This window comes from Peromyscus eremicus, chromosome 10 (genome assembly GCF_949786415.1).
Source record: "Peromyscus eremicus chromosome 10, PerEre_H2_v1, whole genome shotgun sequence".
In the NCBI taxonomy this organism is placed as follows: domain Eukaryota; kingdom Metazoa; phylum Chordata; class Mammalia; order Rodentia; family Cricetidae; genus Peromyscus; species Peromyscus eremicus.
The window spans coordinates 65,042,829-65,063,752 of NC_081426.1; the positions used below are offsets into that span (position 1 = coordinate 65,042,829).

Here is a 20,924-nt window from a genome sequence, read left to right on the forward strand (position 1 = left end):
TTCAGATTTCCAGCTCCCTTGGAAAAAGCTGGCACATGTCTATAATCCTCCAAGTAGAGGGGCTCTGTGACATGGCAATTGCAGAGGCTGGCCATCGGACGGACATGGGGAGCTCCGAGTTCAGTGAGAGAGCCTGTCTGAACAGTTAAGTGGGGGAGCAACAGAGGAAGACAGCCAGCACTGACCTCAGGTCTCTACACTGCACACACAGGGGAGCACACCAGTGCAGGTCTCACACACACACACACACACACACACACATAGTGTCACCAGTGTTGATAGCAACTAATGAATCAGATTAGATTATACTAAGTTTTTACTGTATATAAAAACTCAGGATATTGTATACTGAGATTTTATAGTAACAAATGTAATAATTAAAAAGCAGTCCCTAGTCAAGACATCTCTATCCCACTCGAGGTCATCAGCTCTTGAGGTCCTTAACTGACTACAACTGCAGTTTGTAATTTTGTTTCATTCACAAACCTTTCCTCAGCCTTATGAAGTTCAGTAGGTGGAACCCTGAGATGCCTCGGGGGTGAAGGGCCCTTGCCACCAAACCTAATGAACTGAGTTCACGTCCAACCCTATAATAATCCAAGAGGTGGTAGGAGAAAATCAACTCCCACAAGCCACACACTGACCACGGCATGGGTCTGAGAGGATGAATCAACAGTTAAGAGCACTGGCTTCTCTTATAAAGGGCCTGGGTCCCAGCATCCACACAGAACAACTCACAAAACTTTCTGCCATGTGTTTACAAAATATAAGGCAACCTAAGCGGCAAGCGTCCATGTTTCTCATAATGGGTACCATTTCACCGAAGCCTGTTTCTCCAGCTCCTTTATGGTAAGAGCCTCCTCACTCAACCATCCCTTTCACAGGATACTCAGGCAGTGTTCTAGTCTGAAATGGCCTTTGCATGAAACCTGCTACTGTCTCCAGAGCTAGCTCAGGCAGTCGTGGGGCATTTCCGACCCTCGGCTGCCTTAATTACTTATTAATTGTTTACCGCAGGATCCTTCAGGGAACAAATCTCCCCATCTTCTTCTGACTTCGTCACAAGCACGGATGCTTCCTCCAGCATGGAGTACCACACAAAGTCGACCTGGACCAAAAGCATCTGAGTTAAGAAGCAATGCAGCCGTCAACGCCTGCAGACACAAGGCTGTCCACTTCATCAGAGGGATGCAAGGGTGCTCACTGAAAGCAGGACAGGCGAAGATTTCTCCAAATAGACAGCTCTGTGAGTTCCCCAACGCAGCACGAAAGAGATGGAGGTACAGAGCTGCAGGAAATTTGGGATGCTGGCACTCAAGTGGGAAAAAAGCAGAGGGCATACTGCCCCCCAAACCTCTCCCCCCCCCCCCCCCCCCGCCCCTGGAAAGGAAAAACTAAGTGTGTTTGGAGCAGGTTATAGGAAGAAAATAAGATTCAGACTGAGCCCCTAGTGTGTACGCAGAGCCAAATCAGCTTCCAATGACTATGCTAAGAAATCACCACAGAACTAGTATCTTTAAACAACAGAGACACATCTCACTACTCTGGAGGTCAGAATCCCAAAATGGATCTCACTGGGCTTAGAGTCAGGGTGTCCAGAGAGACATGTTCCTAGAAGCTCTGAGGAGAATCTACTTTCCAGCCTTGGACAGTGATAGAGTGTGTCGGGAATTTCTTGGCTCACAGCCCCCTTCGTGTGTGTGTGTGTGTGTGTGTGTGTGTGTGTGTGTGTGTGTGTGTGTATTTTTGTTTGTTGTTGTTTTTCAAGACAGAGTTTCTCTGTGTAACAGGTCTCGGACTCAGTAAGATCCGCCTGCCTCTGCCCCCCAGTGCTAGGAGTAAAGGCGTGCGCCACCACTGCCCGGCCCCCTACATATTCCAAGTCAGCCGTGGTGTGGAATCTTTGAGCACATGTTGCTCTCACAGAGGATCCAGATTCAGTTCACAGCACCCAGACAACAGCTACAGACAGTCTGCAACTCCAGTTCCAAAGAAGCTGACATCCTCTTCTTGGCCTCAGCAGACACTGTGTGCACAAAATACCCAGACATGCATGCAGGCAAAACACCCATACACATAGAATAAAAATAAATCTCTTTAAAAATAAAGTAGAAAATTACAAACTAGACTTATGTTCATACTGAACTAAACTCATACATGAAGATTACCCAGAAATAAGATAACACACCAAAAGAACAAAATAGAACAAACAAGTTCTGAGAAGTTGACATATTCCAGTGAAGGCCATTTAAACAACAAAAAGCACATATGCGTGTTTTACAATCTAAAATATGACACTGAAGACAGGTCAGGTGGATCCGCAGGTGAGGGCACTTGCTGGCCACCAGGCCTGACAATCTGGCTTCAATCCCCAGGACCTACATGGTGGAAGGACAGAACCAGCTCCCACAGGTCGTCCTCTGACCTCTACACACACGGCAAACATGCAAACATGAAAATACACACACACACACACACACACACACACACACAAAGTGTAAAACAAAAGAAATAATAAAATATGAGGCTGTGCTCGAGTGAACAAACTTTGAATCAACTTTTAATCATCCTTTTTTAGTCAACATTTAGACAGTCTTCAAACAAACCAACATCACTTTCCCACCTCTTCAGTAAGGGTGGGCGTGTGCCTGACAATGGACACGTGCCTGACAATGGCTGGCATCTAAATGGGGGCAGCTGCTGAGAGCCCTCTGTCCACATCTGGAAAGACGGGGAAGGCAACAGCCTGGAAGTGCTGGGTTTCATCAAAAAGGATCATCCCAAGTATTCCCAAAAAGACAAAGCCATGGACTAGGGAGGCAGCTCGGTTGAGAGCGTGCTTGCCTAGCCCTGGGTTTGATCCCCAGCACCACTTAGAACTGGACAAAAAAAAAAATGAACAGAAAGCTATGAAACTACAATCAATGGGGAAAGACGAAAACTCCCCCAAAATAACATGCACATCTTCTGCCTTCATAGCGAGGACATACACAACAGTGGCTATGTACTCAGAGTAAACAGCCAATGAGTTCTTTAAGACAGAAAATAAGGACCAGAAGAGATGACTAATAATATCTGTGAACCCACTTAAAGGAGGGCAGGCCCCATGCCTTGTGGTAGATGGCCAACACAAAGCGGAACCAATGGTGGTTTTGAAGGTTTTTTGTCTCACATTGCTTTGTTATGCATTTTTTTTTAACCTTCCTGGTCTTCTGATTGCACATTATGGTTTCTAATTCTGTGATTTTCAGATTTGTGGATGTGTGTTTCTCATGCCTTCTGTTGTTGTTGCCTGTGTCTCCTAAAGAGAAGAGACAATGAAGACATGGACTTTGATAAGTAGGAAGAATCTGGGAGGACATAAGGGAAGGGAAACTGGGATCCGAATATTTATTTTCAGCAGGGTGGCAATGGCACACACCCTTAATCCCAGCACTCGGGAGGAAGAGCCAGGTGGATCTCTGTGAGTTCAGGGCCAACATAATCCACAGAGCAAGTTCTGGGACAGACAGGGCTGTTACACAGAGAAACTTTGTCTCGAAAAACAAAACAACAACAAAAATTATTTTCAATTAAAAATAATAATAATATCATCTGTGGATCACAGTGATCAGTCACCCAGAAAGTACTAAGGGCTGCCCAGCTCATCCCAACATGAACAGCAAGGCAAGTTCATCAAGATGAAGCTTTGGAGCTGTTTTGAACCACACATGCCACATGTGCAGCAGGATTAGAACTCATGGAAGGACTGACTGCCCTGTAAGCATGGAGAATGTGAGACTTACACTGTTTGGCAGAAAGAAGTATTGCCAAAGTGAGTCCAATGATTTTCCTAAGCAAAATGTCTTTCCCCATTATTCTCTAGGCTCCAGCAAGAGAAGGATTTAGTTTTGTTTTAGAGCACATCTTTACCTGGGGGACACACATCGTGAAAAGCACTCACATGATCTACTCCTAGGGTTCAAACACACTGAAAGAGATCAGAATACACAGTTATTTAAATGTTACTTTTTTTATGGAGACAAGCTATCCAGACCACCCAAACATATAAAGACACAATGTAGATCAGGGTTGGGGAGGTGGCAGGTGTCAATATGGGACTCTAGAAAGTTGTCAAGGTAAAGGTGGTGATGCTGTACAAATCTGGGGGATACACTAAAGTGCTGATTTTTTTTTGTTTGTTTGTTTTTTGTTTTTTGTTTTTTGTTTTTCGAGACAGGGTTTCTCTGTGTAGCTTTGCGCCTTTCCTGGAACTCGCTTTGGAGACCAGGCTGGCCTCGAACTCACAGAGATCCGCCTGCCTCTGCCTCCCGAGTGCTGGGATTAAAGGCGTGCGCCACCACCGCCCGGCTAAAGTGCTGAATTTTAAGTGGGTGAATATGGCATGTGAATTAAATTTCAATAAAGCTGTCACTTAAATTTTGTAATTCCTGAGTCAGCAACAAGGCTCAGTGAGCAAAGGTGTTTCGGACCAAGCTAGACTACCACAAAGCCATGTGGCAGAAGAATGGAACATACCCCCACATGTTGTCCTCTGACTTCCAAATCTGCACACATTAAATAAAGGACTAACTGCAGAAAACGTTTTCAAATTCTGTGTCACTCCACACAGGTTTTCCTTAAGGTTTAGTTTGATTTTCTGTGAGTGTTTTGCTTGCACGAATGTTGGTGCACCACATGTCTGTAGTGCCCATGGGGGCCAGAAGAGGGTGTCGGACTCCCTGGTACTGGAGTTACAGATGGTTGTGAGCCACCACGAGGGTGCTGGGAACCAAACCCGGTTCCTTAGCGAGAGCAGCAAATGCTCTTAACCACTGAGCCACCTCTCCCTCAGTCAGACGGTCCCCTAAGCTGGCTGACCCCAGAGTTCAGACTCTCATGGTCCCTTGTTTCTGAGCAATTCAACTCTTTCCCTTTGAACACGAAGGTTAAGGGGAGCAGGTAAGAAAGGACCCTGTGTAAAGTCAAACATTTCACAAATAATTGTTGTGTTTTTGTTGTTGCTGTTTTTGTTTGCTTGGTTTTTTGTTTGTTTGTTTTGAGACAGGGTTTCTCTGTATAACAGTCCTGGGTGTCCTGGAACTCACTTTGCAGACCAGGCTGGCCACAAACTCCCAGAGATCCGCCTGCCTCTGTCTCCCGAGTGCTGGCAGTATGCTGCCACCGCCCGGCTACTTCACAATGAATTTTAACACAAGTGATTTTTCAAAATTATTTTCACAGGAAAAAAAAGAAAAAAGGTCCACAAACAGTGACAAAAGCGCTGATTCAGTTTAGTGTCTCGGCTTCAAAAGAAATACGTTGCTATCCCATCAGCAAAATATGACGGGCTTGTGTAGACCCAGACATAGTCACACCATGGTATTCTCTGAATGAATGGAAAGACATGTCTGAAATTCTGAAGAATTTCAGAAAAATCCTACCCACAGGAAACAGCATTGTTTGAAATCCCAGAAAACAAGCCTAGGGCTCACGGGCTTAATTCATCGAGCACCACACAGCTGAACCCACCCACCAGGAAGGCCAGATGGGGCTGCCAGGATACTCTGACAGTGGCCATTCAGAGCCATAACCAAATAGGTGACCTAACAGTGTTAGCCTAATCCCCAGTACCAGCCCCTGGCCTCCACAGCAGGCATAATTCCTCAAACTTACTAATGAATGGAGACGTTCCATGAGGAGGCTACCTCTCAGCCGGCAGCTGGGTGGTTTTCTATTTTGGAATCTTTGTGAAAACTTCTCTGAAGTCACTTAAAGAAGCACCTAGAACAATAGACGCACCTACTTCATCAGCCTACACCTTGGCTCCCCGTCAGTGATGAGCAGCCCGAAGTTAAGAGCAAAACCCCTTCTGAGATCCATGAGGAACAAATCTGCATTTCTCTCTAGGATACTTCAAGAGTAAATTGTGAGCCACAAAGCAATTTTTAAAAGTTCTCTCTAGAGATTACACGAATCAAAAAATACCAAGAAATTGTGCTTATCATGAACTCCAAAAAAGAAGTTTTTTTAAAAAAAAAAACAAAACAAAAAAACAAAAAAACAAAAACCCACATTCTTTTATATTAAAAAAAAAAAAATCACAGGGTAAAGGCAGGTAAAATGTTCCAGCACACTGCAGTTGGTCAGGTTGGCTTTTGTTTGTTTGTTTGTTTGTTTTGGCTTTTTGAGACAGGGTTTCTCTGTGCAGCTTTGGAACCTGTCCTGGAACTCTAGACCAGAGCTGGCCTCGAACTCACAGAGATCTGCCTGGCTCTGCCTCCTGAGTGCTGGGATTAAAGGTGTGTGCCACCACCGCCCGGCTTGTTTGTTTGTTTTTAATTCTATGTTCACATCTTGAACACAGACAGACTGATTGCAACCTTCTATTCAATGCAAAAAAAAAAAAAAAAAAAAAAGCAGAACTACAGAGCCTAGAAAATTCATAAGAATTATATAAATATTATTATTCTCTTTCATTCCCAATAATCACAACTTGCTAAAATTTTCAATAGAAATCATTTAAGACAGCCCTGAGGTTGTAATAAAAGAATAAAAGTCAGAAAAAAAGACAATAACCCACTAACAAGGGTTGCAGTGTCGTGAGTGAGCAGCATTAGAATTTCTTAAGATATTTCTTTCTTATCAATGAGCATGTGGAACCTTAGTGATAAGGAAAAGTATTTCCTTTAAACTCACATCAATACTTTCCTCCAAATATAAGCAAGTATTCTTTATAGTTCTTCGTTTATAGAATATTGGTGGGCTAATAGAACTGTCCAGGTACTTTGGGCAGCTGCAAACATGTTACGGCTCCAACTTCCGCCGACCAAATCCTCCACAATCTAACGATGGAAATATACAGACGCCCGTACTGAACTAACAGACAAGAACAAGGCTTGCTCTGTAAGAGCACTTGACAGGCCTAGAAGGAAAGGGAAATCACTTCTGACTTGAAAGCAAGGTGATGTGCTGGGCCTGGGGTGGATGGGTCCTGGCCACCCTGCAGAGTAACAGCTGAATTCACAGCTCAAGCTCTGACAAACCGCCCCCCCCAGTACTTCAGCTATTTATAGCTAAACAGTAACGAACATACATACCCAATCCGCATCCAAAAACATTCTATGTAAAATACTTTCATGCACACAATGAAACCTGCTAGAGTCGCAGGAACTTTCCCACATCATCTGGGTTTCTTCCACTTCTTTACCCATGATGCCTGGGTCGCTGTTACTCTGGACATGGTTCTGCTCTGACACACCCCCATGTCTCCCATGGAGAGCAGTTTTTACTTTCTCCACTAAATTTCTGAACAAGACTGTCATCTGTTTCTACTTTATCTCCCCATCCTTAAACATGGAGGTACATGGCAGACACTGACGGCAGATCAAGCCTACCTAGTTCAGAGAGTTGTGATAAGTGAATGCCATCAGAAGAAGATATCTGTCCAACAGGTACTATAAAATGAAATCACAATTGTATGCACCAACAAAGAATAGTGAGACTAAGACAGCTTTGCACGACAACAAACCACTTCTTGTTCATTGGTATCATCTTGTTCAGAAACATTTTTCCCCCAGTGCGGACAAGGAAAGGTGGGGGTTTTGGCTCAGTGGCCCAGGGCTCACTACCTACTGCAGGAATTATTGTCCTTACCTAGCTTATCAGGTCTGAAGATACTCAATGGGAGGCACATTTCCATTGCGAGTGTCAGCTAGAGGAAAAAGTATCTTAAACAGCCTTTGCAAGACAGTATCTTTTTCCGTCAGAAAGACCAGCAACAGCGCAACTACGCATCTCCATCTCCGGGGTATGTAGTTACACACACCGGATCTGCAGACAAACAATGCAGGTAGTGGACAATCCAAGCTCTCCCGAGAATCTCTAAGCACAGTCTAAGACTCAAAATTATCTTAGAAATATGTATGCAGTACCCAGGAAACACAGAAGAACACATGTCCAGGTCATAAAGCACAGGCCTTTCAAAGATAATTCTTCCTGAACATTTTCTTTTTGTGTTCTTTAAAAAAAAGAAAAGTCTATTGTCTAACTATGCCACTAAATAAATAAAAATGGGAAATTTTAAATTTGTTTTAAACACCTACTTCCTATGATGAGCAAGGAAGATTATGCCCAGGTACCTGCTTGATAGGGTTAGCGCAGACGTAAAATAATAAGTGGAACAATAACAGATATTATCAAAATGAAGGTAATTTTTTTTTTTTTACTTCATTTCCTAACCTCTGTAATGGAGCATTCTCTCTCAAGTATCAACATCTGAAGTTAGACTTGTTTCCTAAATATAATTTCTGGTGTTATTACTGTTGAGATGGAGAACTTTCAAAATTCATTCACGAGTTATTAGACAGTCAGTAACTTAGTGATAAACAAATTTTAAAATCTGCATTTCCTTGGAGGAAAAAAAAACTAGGCCAGGTGTTTCAACCAAATTCACTCCTGCAAAGTGTCTTGCAAAATACTGTAACAGAGCTTAAGGCAACCGGGACGGGACGCCACTTCTAATAATAAGTAACAAAAATAAGACCAAAGAATAACACGCCGGATGCTACTTCCTTTATAAGGTTGCAACTTGCTGCCTCCAAGTACTCTACAAAGCATTGCTCAAGAAACTGTCAAAATGAAGGCTTATGAAAACATTCTTTTCTAAATAAGGACTCTAACAAGGGATGTGTTGTTTCTAGCTATGATTTCTGCTGCAAGTATTGACAAGTTCCACGCCAGGATAATGTTCACAGAGCAAAGACCTCGTATTTGGTTTGCCAATAGAAAGAGTGCCTGCCTGCCTGCCTGCTCGTCGTTACAATGCCTGCATTCAGTAGGAGAGATCAACTTTATGGAAGGAAGGCACCTGCTAGGCAGAACAGCAGTTTATAGAACCAACTTTTATTTCCATCAGAAGTTGTTTGGTTGTTTTTTTTTTTGTTGTTTTGTTTTTTTTTTTTTTTCCAATGTTACACATCCTGGCAACCTGTCTTGCTGAATTTTCCCTCTACCCTCCCAAAAGAGCTTCTGGCATAAAAGTCTAGGTAATGCTTTCCCTAGTTAAAAGGTTAAGGCAAATTTAGCTCTGTCTAGAGCGCTTGCCCCTCAGCCAGTTCGCCCCCTCTTTTAAAACCACAGCCTGGGACTCAGTGGTCCCATATCCCCGCAAGTCCACAAGAAAAGCGACTGTAGGTAGCGAGGAACAAAGCTGGAACGGTAGGAAAGACCGACAGCATTCAGGCCCCAGGTCGCCCTAGAAATCGGCCTCTCCAGACACAAGAAAACGAGGCTCGGCCGGGCCCGGAGAACCTGCCGCCCGGAAGCAACAACTCCCATCAAAAGGCAAAGAAAAGTTGCATGGCAGAGCTCGGCACCGAGAGCAGCCTGCGCCGGTGCCTGCGAACGGGGGGCCCGGGCTGCGAAGGCCCGGCCGCGGGCGGTGGCTGTGCAGTCCGCCGGGCCGACCCGGGCTCCGGAAGGCGCGGGTCCCGGGGTGCGCCGTCGCTTCGAGCGGAGCGGGCTCTGTGCCCGGGTCCGCACCCCTCCCAGCACCGCGGGCACTGGGCGGAGAGACGCGGCCAAGGACCGCGGACAATGCCCGGCCGAGCCGGCAACCTCGGCGCGCTGCGCGGGCCCGCCGCCTTTCCTCCTGAGGCCGCCTTGCCGGCGCGCTCAAGCCGGGTCGGGTGCACGACGCTGCGGCAGCGCCTGCCGCCAGCTCCCCGCCGCCTGCTTCCCCGCCGGGCGGTTCCCGGGCCTCGGTGAAGCCGCGGCGTGCGAACGGAGCCGGCGCACGGAGAAGCGCAGGGGCGCGCGCTCAGGGCAGCCGGGCGCGCGGGAAGAGAGGAGCGCGCGTGGAGACGGCGGCGCGCGCCCAGGGCGGCCGGGCGCGCGGGCAGAGCCGGGCACGGGCCGGGAAGGAGGCGCGCAGCAGAGCGAGGCGCGCGGTGCTCCCCACGGGTCCGCCGCAGCTCCGACGGGCTTTCGGTTGACCCCGGCTCTGCGCCGCGCCCGCGTCCGTTAGGAGCCTCCCCAGCCCGCGCCGCAGCCGCCCACCTCAGTCCGCCTCCCTTGCGGCTCGCAGCAAGAAGGGCAGCCGGGCCAGGGCCGGGGATCCTGGATCCCACGGCCGACGGTCGCCCGGCATCCCGGCGCCTGCCCCGGCGCTGGAAGAGAAAGTGAAATGAAGCGCCTTTCCCCAGGCAGCACCTACCAGGTCCCCAGTCCCGTGCAGCTGCCTCGCTCCTCCAGCGCCGCCGGTCCCCGCCCTCGGGCCCCAGGCTTCGTTCTCTTTGACAATGGCGCGTCCCCTTTAAGGAATAATCCGATCGGGACCGATCCGTGGTTAAACCTCCCTCCGACTCTGATTTTAACCGGATTTCTGTCTCTCCCAGAGCCCGACGGGCGCCCGGCGGTGCTGCGAGCTCTGCCCACCCCTTCCCTGCCCCGCCCACCCCCTCGCCTTCCTGATTGGCGAGGGACACTACACCAGGAACAGTGGTCCTCGCCCTCCACTGGCCGGCCCCCCCGCCGCTCAGAGTTTCCCCTCCTTCGCCCCGCCCCCCTTCCCCGGGTTGGACCTACCTCTAATCACTCTCTGTCCTCGCCTCCAACGTTGCTTTGGAGAACTGGCAGTCAAGGCTCATCCTCCCGCCTCCGGAAAGCGAACTTTATTTTTATTGGTAGAAAGACATCTTCCTGTGTACCTGATTGGGCAAGGAAGGGCAAGTCTGCACGCCCCTTACCTATTATCGCTCTGCCTGGACGGCGGAGAGAAAGACAGCCGTAAAGTCTTCTCTACCTTGGCTTCCTCTAAGCGCCTTTCCCTTTTAAATGTTGGTAGGGGTCGAGCACAAACAGCCCATACGGCGGGAAGCGGGAAAGGGAGACGGGAAGAATGCAAAAATCTCCAGATGAGGAGCACATCGCACTAGCTGTGGGATCCTGAGAACTCAATCCTGCTGTCTCCTGGATGGAGTGAGAACACCTGAAAAATCCTAGTACTGGCTCCAGACAATTAACCAAGTTCGCACTCCCTGTTCACTCTGCTCAGATCCTTGAATCTCCGGCTTTGAGCACCCGGAAGAGTTTATGAAGGTGTCTGCAAACCTTGAGGTTTCCTCGTTTGTCTTGCAATCGGACATTCAGAAAAGCGTTTAAGTCCTTCCCAATAGAAGTTCCGTTTAGGTCACGTCCTGTGTGTCCTACTGGCGTTTGCGCGGGAGCTACGTTAATTTTTGGAAAGATTAAACTGATGGTCCTCTCTGGTGATATTCTCAGAGTCCCTCTTGCTACAAATGCGGACACCAGAAGGCTACTGCTTGAAGGACAGAGGCACCTTCAGGGAAAAGCACGTCTACCCAAAAGAAGAGGGAGAAGTCTGTTATGAAAAGACGTCCTTGTGGCACACCCCTGCTCCCTGCGACCGCCTCGGAGTCTGCGTTAGCCTAGCACCAGCTTCCCACCCCAGATGCAAGAAGCAAAGGATTATTTCCGGAAAAACTGAGTGTGGTTATGACTTTGGGCCCCGCCCGGAAACGTTGAGGAACGGTTCAGTGTTCTCTCGCTCTTTGCGATGGTCTTTGAGATACTCTGGAAGTCAGGGCGTCCGTACAGGTGCCGCGATCCCCCCCCCCCCCCAGTGGGATCCTGCAGTGCCGAGAAAGTGGCTGTGCTCCGCGGCACCCTAGAAGCCAGTCTGTCCCGCACAGAAAGAGGGAAAAGAGCGTAGACTGTTGACAGAAAAGGCTTTTTCCCCCCGAGCTCAGGAGGGAGAGCCATTCATAGCAAGAAGCGGTAAGAGAGGGGGACGCGGTTGGGGTTTGCGGGTGGTTTTGAGTTGGTCGATGTTTGCAGTAGTGGGGGTTGAATTTAGGGACTCATGCACGCAAGGTAAACAAGCCCTCTACCGCTGAGCTGAAGTTTCAGCCCTCACTCTTGTCACAAGCCGAGACAAGACAGGAAGTTAGCTGGTTTATAAGGCAAATGCAAGTGCCTAACAAATACCTTTAACTAACTCTCTGTCCGACCGACCGACCTAGTCCTCCGTTCCGTATCTCCAAGGGAACTGCTTCCAGGACCCCACGGATACCCCAACTCATAAAAATCACATACCGTTGTAGCATGCGACATCCTCTCACACACTGTAAATAATCTCTGGAGTGTTTCTCATACTAACACAATGTCAGTGTTATGATAATCCTTATTCTACTGAATCGCTGAGTGAATGATGACAAAAAAATCTGTACATGTTCAGTTATGGACACAACCGTGGTGGGATTTATTATATAGTACATGCCAGCAATAATTTAAATCCTCCCCCTATCCCCCTCCCCGCCAATATTTTTCAGCCAATGCTAACTAAATCTGAATGAAGCTAAGGAACCTGAAGTTGTAGTCAACTGTACACATGTGTACACATGTACGTGGGGGTACTCGACTGTGTGTGTATGTATTCTTCCATGTATGTGTACATATTCTTTTTTCTGGATCTTCATTTATTATTTGTAAACTTCGCTTTTGGTTTTGTGTTGGATTTTTCTTTTCTTTTGTTTTTCAGTGCTGGGATGGAATTCAGGGCTTTGCACATGTTAAGCACACATCCTGCTTCTTAGTTATGCTCCCAGCTTTTTGCTTTTTGCTTTTAATGTATACAGTGTTCTGCCTGCATGTATTCCTGCACACCAGATCCCATTACAGATGGTTGAGAGCCACCATGTGGTTGCTGGGAATTGAACTCTGGTCCTCTGGAAGAGCATCCAGTGAGTGCTCTTAACCACTGAGCCATCTCTCCAGCCCGCTCCCAGCTCTTAAGCATCCCCAAGCTTTGAGACTACTTCCGGTTTCTAGTAGTCCACTGGACTATAATGAGATGGTTTCTAGTAGTCCACTGGACTATAATGAGATGGTTTCTAGTAGTCTACTGGACTATATGGTTTCTGGTAGTCCCCCGGAATATTGTAAGATGGTTTCTAGTAGTCCACTGGACTATAATGAGATGGTTTCTAGTAGTCCACTGGACTATAATGAGATGGTTTCTAGTAGTCTACTGGACTATATGGTTTCTGGTAGTCCCCCGGAATATTGTAAGATGGTTTCTAGTAGTCCACTAGCCCATAAGACAATTCTAATGTAATATTCTGGAGATAAAGGCACCTGGTAGTTCAAGTGTGTGCACACCTGCAGCTTTTGTCTCCATTTAGGTGACATCTTCAGTTCCATCTAAAGCACCTGCTCTATGAGGTCCAGCTTCCTGCGGCTGTCTCTGCCAGCGCAGGGGCTCATGACCTCAGAGGGCCGTCTGCAGTCACTCCCAGGCTCTCTTCCTCTTATTTAGCTGACTGCTAAGTTTACCGCCTTTTACATCGTTCTTCTGTTTTATAAGTATTCTGCATTTGTCCACCAGGCTTATTCACCTTTAGTCCACACACATGGCGTGGAGGCTGGTCTCGAACTCTCTATATGGCTGAAGATTACCTTGAATTCCCCACATCCTATCCCTATCGCCCCAAGCACTGGGATTACAGGCATGTGCCACCATACCTGCCTAGGAAGAGTGATTTTTAATGTTCAGTAGCACAACCAGGTAGATACAGTTGCCACCAAAAAAAAAAAAAAAAAAAATCAGTTGAATACTTCAGAATAGCTAATGGAATTTTTTTATGTTCTCAACACAAAGAAATGATATATGTGTGAAGAGACAGAAATGTACCAGTCACCTTAGGTCGATCCTAATATATTATAAACACAACTTAGCTGAAAAATAAGTGTAGTTACTATCTTTAAGTTTACAATTACAATACATGTTTTGAAAACAACAGAAGAACAAAACTTCTAGGAATATTTCCTCGGTTTCTGAGAAAAGGCCCAAGTCCTCCACCTTCCATATTTAAACATGTTTCCCTGTAGAATAGCTAACGTCCATTGAGAGCATTGTTGAAACATGACACTCATCAGTTTAAAAAACAGCTCCGTCTGGCTTCACCGGCTGAGACAGAAAAAGGGCAGGACTGGACTTTGTAGAAGCATCCCCAGCTCTGTCCTACTTACAATCCTGTAGGGATTTCTTTAGGCACATACTGAGTATCACCTAAGCACCTGGACAGAACAAAGAAGTCCCTTCACAACCTGACTCCGGGCCACCTCTCGAGTTTCTTCCCTGATCACTCCTCATGTGACAGTCAGGCCTCAATGCCTTTAGCCATATGGTGCCCTTTGTGAGTCTCACCTTCCCTTCGATCCTTCCAGAAGGACTCTCCTGGCCATGCCTCAAGCGGATGGCCCAGTGTAGGTGCTCACTTTCCTCACGAGGCCCGCCCTGGGGGCATCCCCTCCTTGATTTATTCTTTGTGCTTCCTTCTGGCCAAGTAGGTACTAGTCTGATGACAGGCTTCACACTGAAGACAGAAGCTAGACATTTCTTTTGTCTGTTGCACTATCCTTGTTTGCTCGGAAAGAGCAAGGTCACACATGTGCCTTTCACTTCCACACCCTCTAACATGGTATCTGGCCTAACTGAAGGCTCTCGGTGAACGCACAGCAAACTGAAATGATGAGCGAGAGAAGTCAGCTCACAGTGAAATACCTTCTCGGCCTGCATACCACTTTAAGAGCATTGCAATTTCATAAGATTTTGTTGTAAATCTGTCTTTAGTAGAGAGATTGGGCCTCAATGTGTTACCCAGGCTATCCTCAAACTCTTGAGATTAAGTGATCCTCCTGCCTCAGCTTGCTAAGTAGCCAGGACTACAGAAACACACCACCATGCTCAGTTTTTAGGTCTCCCTTATCAACTAGTCTAGGTCACTGGTTCCTACATACTTTTATTTCAAACACTTGTAAAATATCCAAAAATATTAGGGAACTGACATAAAGCCTATCAGCTCTTTGTTTTGCAAACTAAAAGTATAACCAACAAACACATGTAAAATGTCTGTCCCGTTCTCATTATTTCACATAAGAACCTTTTTGTTTGCTTGTTTGAAGGGTTTTCAAGTCAGAGTTTCTCTAAGTAGCCCTGTGTGTCCTGGAACTTGCTCTGTAGACCAGCGTGGCCTCAGACTCAGAGATCTGCCTGCCTCTGCTGAGTTAAAGGCTTGTGCTACCAGGCCTGGCAATAGGAACATCTTAAGAGCAAAAATTAAGGAAGTTGGTTACCTCAGAATCAGTGAGTTTTGATATTTTAATATTGTGAAGAACTTTCAGGGATTTCTGGGTGAGTTTAGAATACCCTTTGCACGTATTACCTGACCTGAGGCTCCTGTTTACCTGCTTTTGTGCCTATGTGCACTGGATATATGTGTACAAGTTCATGTGCCTGCACAAAAGTCAATGTGTGTGCATGTGAAGGCCAGAAGCCAAAGTTGGATGTGATTTTTCCTCTTATCTCTCTCTGCCTCATTTTTGAAACAAAGTCTCTCACTGAACCCAGAACTTTCTGATTTAGCTAGACTGGCTGGCCAGTGAGCCCCGGGGATCCTCCTGGGTGCTAGGATTACAAGTGTGCACGTATGTTTTCACATGGATGTTAACTATCCTAACTCAGGTCCTCATGCTAGCACAAAAAAAAAAAATCTTCTTTTTATTTTTTTTAAGAGAGGGTCTCACTTTGAGGCGCTGGCTGACCTAGAACTCACTGTGAAGACCATACTATCCTCGAACTCAGAGATCCACCAGCTTCTGCCTGCTGAGTGCTGGGAATTAAAGGTGTGCGCCACCATGCCCAGCACAAAAAGCACTCGGATGCCTGAGCCGTTCCCATGGCCATTTTAACCTATCTGAAAAAGGTGGTTTGGAAATTACTATAGTTTTAGCATTTCCCCCCATAACATTGAGGAGGAAAAATTATTTGAAATGATAGAAGAAAAATTATTGATCTACGTAATATTCATACAGAGGGAAAAAACATAATTTTTTGTCCTATTGTAAATAAATATTCACAATTATCTTGTTTGCTTCCTGTAAGAACCTATGAGGAAAATTAGTATTTCTTCTGAAACTTTTTTATTTTGGGGTGTGTGTGTGTGTGTGTGTGTGTGTGTGTGTATGTGTGTGTGTGTATGTGTGTGTGTAGGAGCTAGAGGAGGTCAGAAGACACCCCTTGGATCCACGGAACTGGAGTTACAGATGGTTGTAAACTACCACATGGATGCTGGGAACTGAACCCCGGTCCTCTGCAAGAGCAGCTAGTGCTCTTAACTGCTGAGCCCTCTCTCTAACCCCTGCTCCTGAGGCTTTTGCAGGTAACTCTTGAATTCCTTTTGCATCTACCATGCTGCATAGAGTTCCTTCTTTTCTCTTGGGAAGGCTTGATGCTCTTAAAAAGCACTTTTTGGGGGCTGGAGAGGTGGCTCAGTGGTTCAGAGCACTGGCTATTAGTCCAGAGGTCCTGAGTTCAATTCCCAGCAACCACATGGTGGCTCACAACCATCTGTAATGAGATATGGCACCTTCTTCTGGCATGCAGGCAGAACACTGTATACATAATAAATAAATAAAGGAATGAATGAATGAAAAAAAAAAAGCACTTTTCCATCCTTAGGGGATTTCTCTATTGTTTGTCAAGGAGGAAAACAATATTTCATTTCTCTTTTTAAAATATTTTTAGAGCCAGCAAGATGGCTCAGTGGGTAGAAGTAGCTGCCATCAAAACCTGACAACCCTAGAACTTATGTTAAAAAACACCAAAAAACAGCCAGGCGGTGGTGTCGCATGTCTTTAATCCCAGCACTCAGGAGGCAAAGGCAGGCGGATTTCTGTGAGATCAAGGCCAGCTTGGTCTACAAAGCGAGTTCCAGGAAAGGCACAAAGCTGCACAGAGACACCCTGTCTCGAAAAAACAAAAACAAAAAACAAAAACAAACAAACAAACAAAACAAAAACATGATGTGGTGGCACAAACCCGTAATCCCGGCATTACTCAAGTGAGCTGGGAGGCAGAAACATGTGGACTGCCTGGAAGCTTGCAGGAGTATGCAGGATTCAGCAAAGCAAGAAAGACTCTGCCTCAGCATGGGAGAAGGAGAGAACTCCCCAAAGCTGCCATCCTCTGATCTCCACATATGTATATGCACATAACCGCACACACCCCTACACACACACACACACACACACACACACACACAAAATGAAGCTTAAATAACATCTTACCCATATGGCATGTGTATTTCTCTTGAACTTTTAATAACTTAGGTTAACAGCCCAATGTCTGTCTATCCTATGTGACAGGGTATGACAAGGCATGTATGATAATACAAACCACACTGAACCATTTGGGTGATATAAATACAAGTCATTTTGCAATAGCACAAAGCAACCAGATATAAGTTCTTCATGCTGGGCTAGATTAACCACCCTGTAAGGAAAACTTCTGACGCAGTGGCAAAGTCTGGAAACATTATATTCTAACCTGGCTTAAGTGATTGGTTTTTTTATTCCATAGAGTACATGATTAATATACATGATTAATATAAATGAAGACCATCTTCAATTACCAAAATAACATTTATTTTTGTCCTACTTCAGCTCCTATATTTTCATTTTTTATAATTTACCTAAATTTATTTTATATGAATTGGTGTGAAGGTGTCAGATCCCCTGGAACTGGAGTTATGGACAGTTGTGAGCTGCCATGTGGGTGCTGGGAATTGAACCTCTGGTAGAACAGCCAATGTTCTTAACCACTGATCCATCTCTCCAGCCCTCTCATATTTTCTTAAGATCATTTATAAATTATGTATTTTAGTGTCCTTTCCAAAGTCATACACATGTAATCCCAGTACTCTGATGGTGGAGGCAAGAGATGAGGCATTCAAGATTATCTTGGCTACCTGGTAAGTTCCAGGGCCACCCTGGGCTACAAAAGACATTACCTGAAACAAACCGAGCCAGCCAAACAAACAAAAACACATCTATTGCCCCAGCAAGGTGGTGGGCAGGCCTTTCATCTCAGCAGTTGAGGAAGAGGCAGACAGATCTCTGAGCTTGAGGCCAGCCTGGACTATAGAGTTCCAGGACAGCCAGGGCTACAGAGAGAAACTCTGTCTCGAAAAAAACAGCACACCCACACACATCTATTATCTGAGATGCCTTTACCAATAATATCGTAACTTTAGCCAAAGTATTTTACTGCTGGTTATTAATATTCTATGACTTTTTTTTATTTTTTTCATCACAGAGGGAATTACATTCTAAAGAAAGCCACTGTGTGATATGTTAATAGAAAGAAGAAATAAACCACAGACTCCTTATTAGCTTTCTCGCTGAATATCTGAGATGGAAAACTGACATAATATTTAACTTGGAGAGGCAAGCAGTATCATAGAAAGGCCACCCAAACCCAGTCCAGCCCCTTTTGTCTACCCTGCCGTGAAAGTACCACTGAACCCAGGACCCCAACGCACACGCCGTCGGTAAGTTTTGTATTTTTAAAATTAAGTTGCTTGAAAGACTAAATGATTTGTTTTCCTGTGGCTAGTCTTTGTGGTTGTTGATTCGTTTTTCTTCTTGGCAGGCGGGACTGAGGACTGAACTTCCAATCTCACGTATTCATGCCACCGGCTCGCATTCCCGGACCACTCAACCACACTTTTGGTTTCCTGATGAGTTGGTCTTGAACTTGCTGCCCTCCTCCCTTCAACCCCACCCCCACCCCCACCCCCGAAGTTGCATGCGCCACACCTGTCTCCCTTGTCACTACATTGATGGTTACTCGTTCTCACTTTGAAACCAGCTTCAAATCTTGCAAGACTTCAAGGGGTATTTTCAAACATCCTGCTAGGTGTGAATTTGCACCTGAGACAGAATACTGTCAAGAGGGCCGGAAGCAATATTCAAAAGCAATATTCAGTCTGATCCCAGTGTGTTAATTAAAGGGGAGTCGATAAGAAAAGACGGGCATTTACTTAAAGTTATTGCTGCCACCTGTCAACTTTTTATTTTGACTAGATTTCATGGATTATTCAAAGAACGAGGAAATATGCTGGGGAGGCGGGGTGTAGATAGTTACATGGCCAAAACACTGACCTCCTTTGTGTGTGCATGTGGTGGCGGTGGGAGCTGTCTGCTGATAGAGAAGAAGAGACACAAAGGACAAAGGAAACGCTCTTTAATCAATCCTACCAACTAGGCAAGAATAAATAGAAGACTTGTTTCAGCAGCAGAAGCCAACCGTTGACAACCGAGTGAAGCCACCTGCAAGAGGCTGAGCACAGGCTGCCCAGAGATCCCGATACTTTGTCCCACACAGGGACGGACAGTGTTCCGTGTAAGATCAGAGTGTAAACATGTTGAGCTGTGAGGCCGCCCGGTCTCTGTTGCAGCTACACTCTGCGGCTGGGGCACAAAAGGGGCCCAAAACAACCCAGTAGACTGGAATGCAGGGTTTGGTTACAATAAAAAAAAAATATCCATACTAAAATGACATTTCAACTAAAATGAAATTTTCATATGAAATTTCATTTTTATGCCATAGAATATTATTATTCTTTTGATCCTCCCCCCCCCCGCCCCAGCAATTACAATATGTTAAAACCATTCTTTTTTTTTTTTTTTTTTTTTAAAGATTTATTTATTACATATACAGCATGTATGCCTGCAGGCCAGAAGAGGGCACTAGATCTTGTTACAGATGGTTGTGAGCCACCATGTGGTTGCTGGGAATCGAACTCAGGACCTCTGGAAGAACAGTCAGTGCTCTTAACCTCTGAGCCATCTCTCCAGCCCCTTTTTTTTTTTTTTTTTTTTTTTTTAAAGATTTATTAATTTATTATGTATACAGAGGAGGGTGCCAGATCTCATTGCAGATGGTTGTGAGCCACCATGTGGGTGCTGGGAATTGAACTCAGGACCTTTGGAAGAGCAGTTGGTTCTCTTAACCTCTGAGCCATCTCTCCAGCCCGTTAAAACCATTCTTATTCTTAGCACACCATCCTTACAAACTCAGGTGATGGATTAGATTGGGCCCACGAACTAGACTGGGCTGTCCTTCATCTAACTAGTTCATTTAAAAACAACAACAAAAAAACAAAAAAACAAAAAAACAAAAAAAAAAGCCGGGCGGTGGTGGCGCACGCCTTTAATCCCAGCACTCGGGAGGCAGAGCCAGGAGGATCTCTGTGAGTTTGAGGCCAGCCTGGTCTACCAAGTGAGTTCCAGGAAAGGCACAAAGCTACACAGAGAAACCCTGTCTCGAAAAAACAAAAAAACAAAAAAACAAAAAACAACAACAACAACAGGATTTTCCAGTACTCGGGATGTAGAGGCAGAAGAAAGTCCAGGGTTCGAAGTCATTGTTGGCCACATAACAAGCTCAAGGTCAGACCCATGCTTCAGGAAGCCTGCCTCAAAACAGACAAACCTAACAAAACTAACCACTCTGGGGACTGATGTGAGGCCTCAGCAGTTACAAGCCCTTACTGCCCTTCCAGAGGACCCAGGTTCACTTCCCAGCACCCATCCTGGGAGACTCACAACTGTGTGTCACTCTAGCTCCAAAGATCCAACATCTTCTTCTGGGCTCCATAAGCTGCACTCATGTGTACATACCCACAAACGCACATCCATATGCACATGTACATACTCTAAAACAAAAGTAAATTTCTTTTCAGACTTTTGTTTTGCTTATTTTGTTAAGTGCTGTGATGGTCTGATAAGAATGGCCCCCATAGGCTCTTATAGTTGAAGGCTTTGTTGGCAGGGAGTGGCGCTACTTGAGAAGGATTAGGAGGTGTGGATTAGGAGTTGCTGAGGCTTTGTGGGAGGAAGTGAGTCACTGGGGGTGGGTTTGGGGGTTTCAAAACCACAAACCAGGCCTAGTGTCTTTCTCTTCCTGCTGCCTATGGATCCAGAACTCTCAGCTCCTTCTCCAGCATGTCTGCCTGCATGCTGCCACAGTCCCTGCCATGATGGCAATGGACTAAACCTCCGAAACTGTAAGCTAGCCC

The 20,924-nt window shown here is 45.8% G+C and overlaps 1 protein-coding gene and 1 long non-coding RNA gene across 7 annotated transcripts in view; one reads left to right on the forward strand and one right to left on the reverse strand.

The window, feature by feature from the left end:
- The window catches only part of Fryl (FRY like transcription coactivator), a 246,331-nt gene extending 235,908 nt beyond the window's left edge, over nucleotides 1-10,423 (reverse strand). For all 6 annotated transcript variants that reach the window (XM_059275978.1, XM_059275977.1, XM_059275976.1 and 3 more), the window contains exon 1: nucleotides 10,196-10,423. The gene's annotated coding sequence lies outside the window, so the exon portion shown is untranslated. The remainder of the gene's footprint in view (nucleotides 1-10,195) is intronic.
- On the forward strand, nucleotides 9,952-18,623 carry LOC131921252 (uncharacterized). Its single transcript, XR_009381912.1, has 3 exons — nucleotides 9,952-11,778; nucleotides 18,158-18,392; nucleotides 18,494-18,623. It is a non-coding gene; the product is annotated as an uncharacterized LOC131921252 (long non-coding RNA).
- The last annotated feature ends 2,301 nt before the right edge of the window (nucleotides 18,624-20,924 follow it).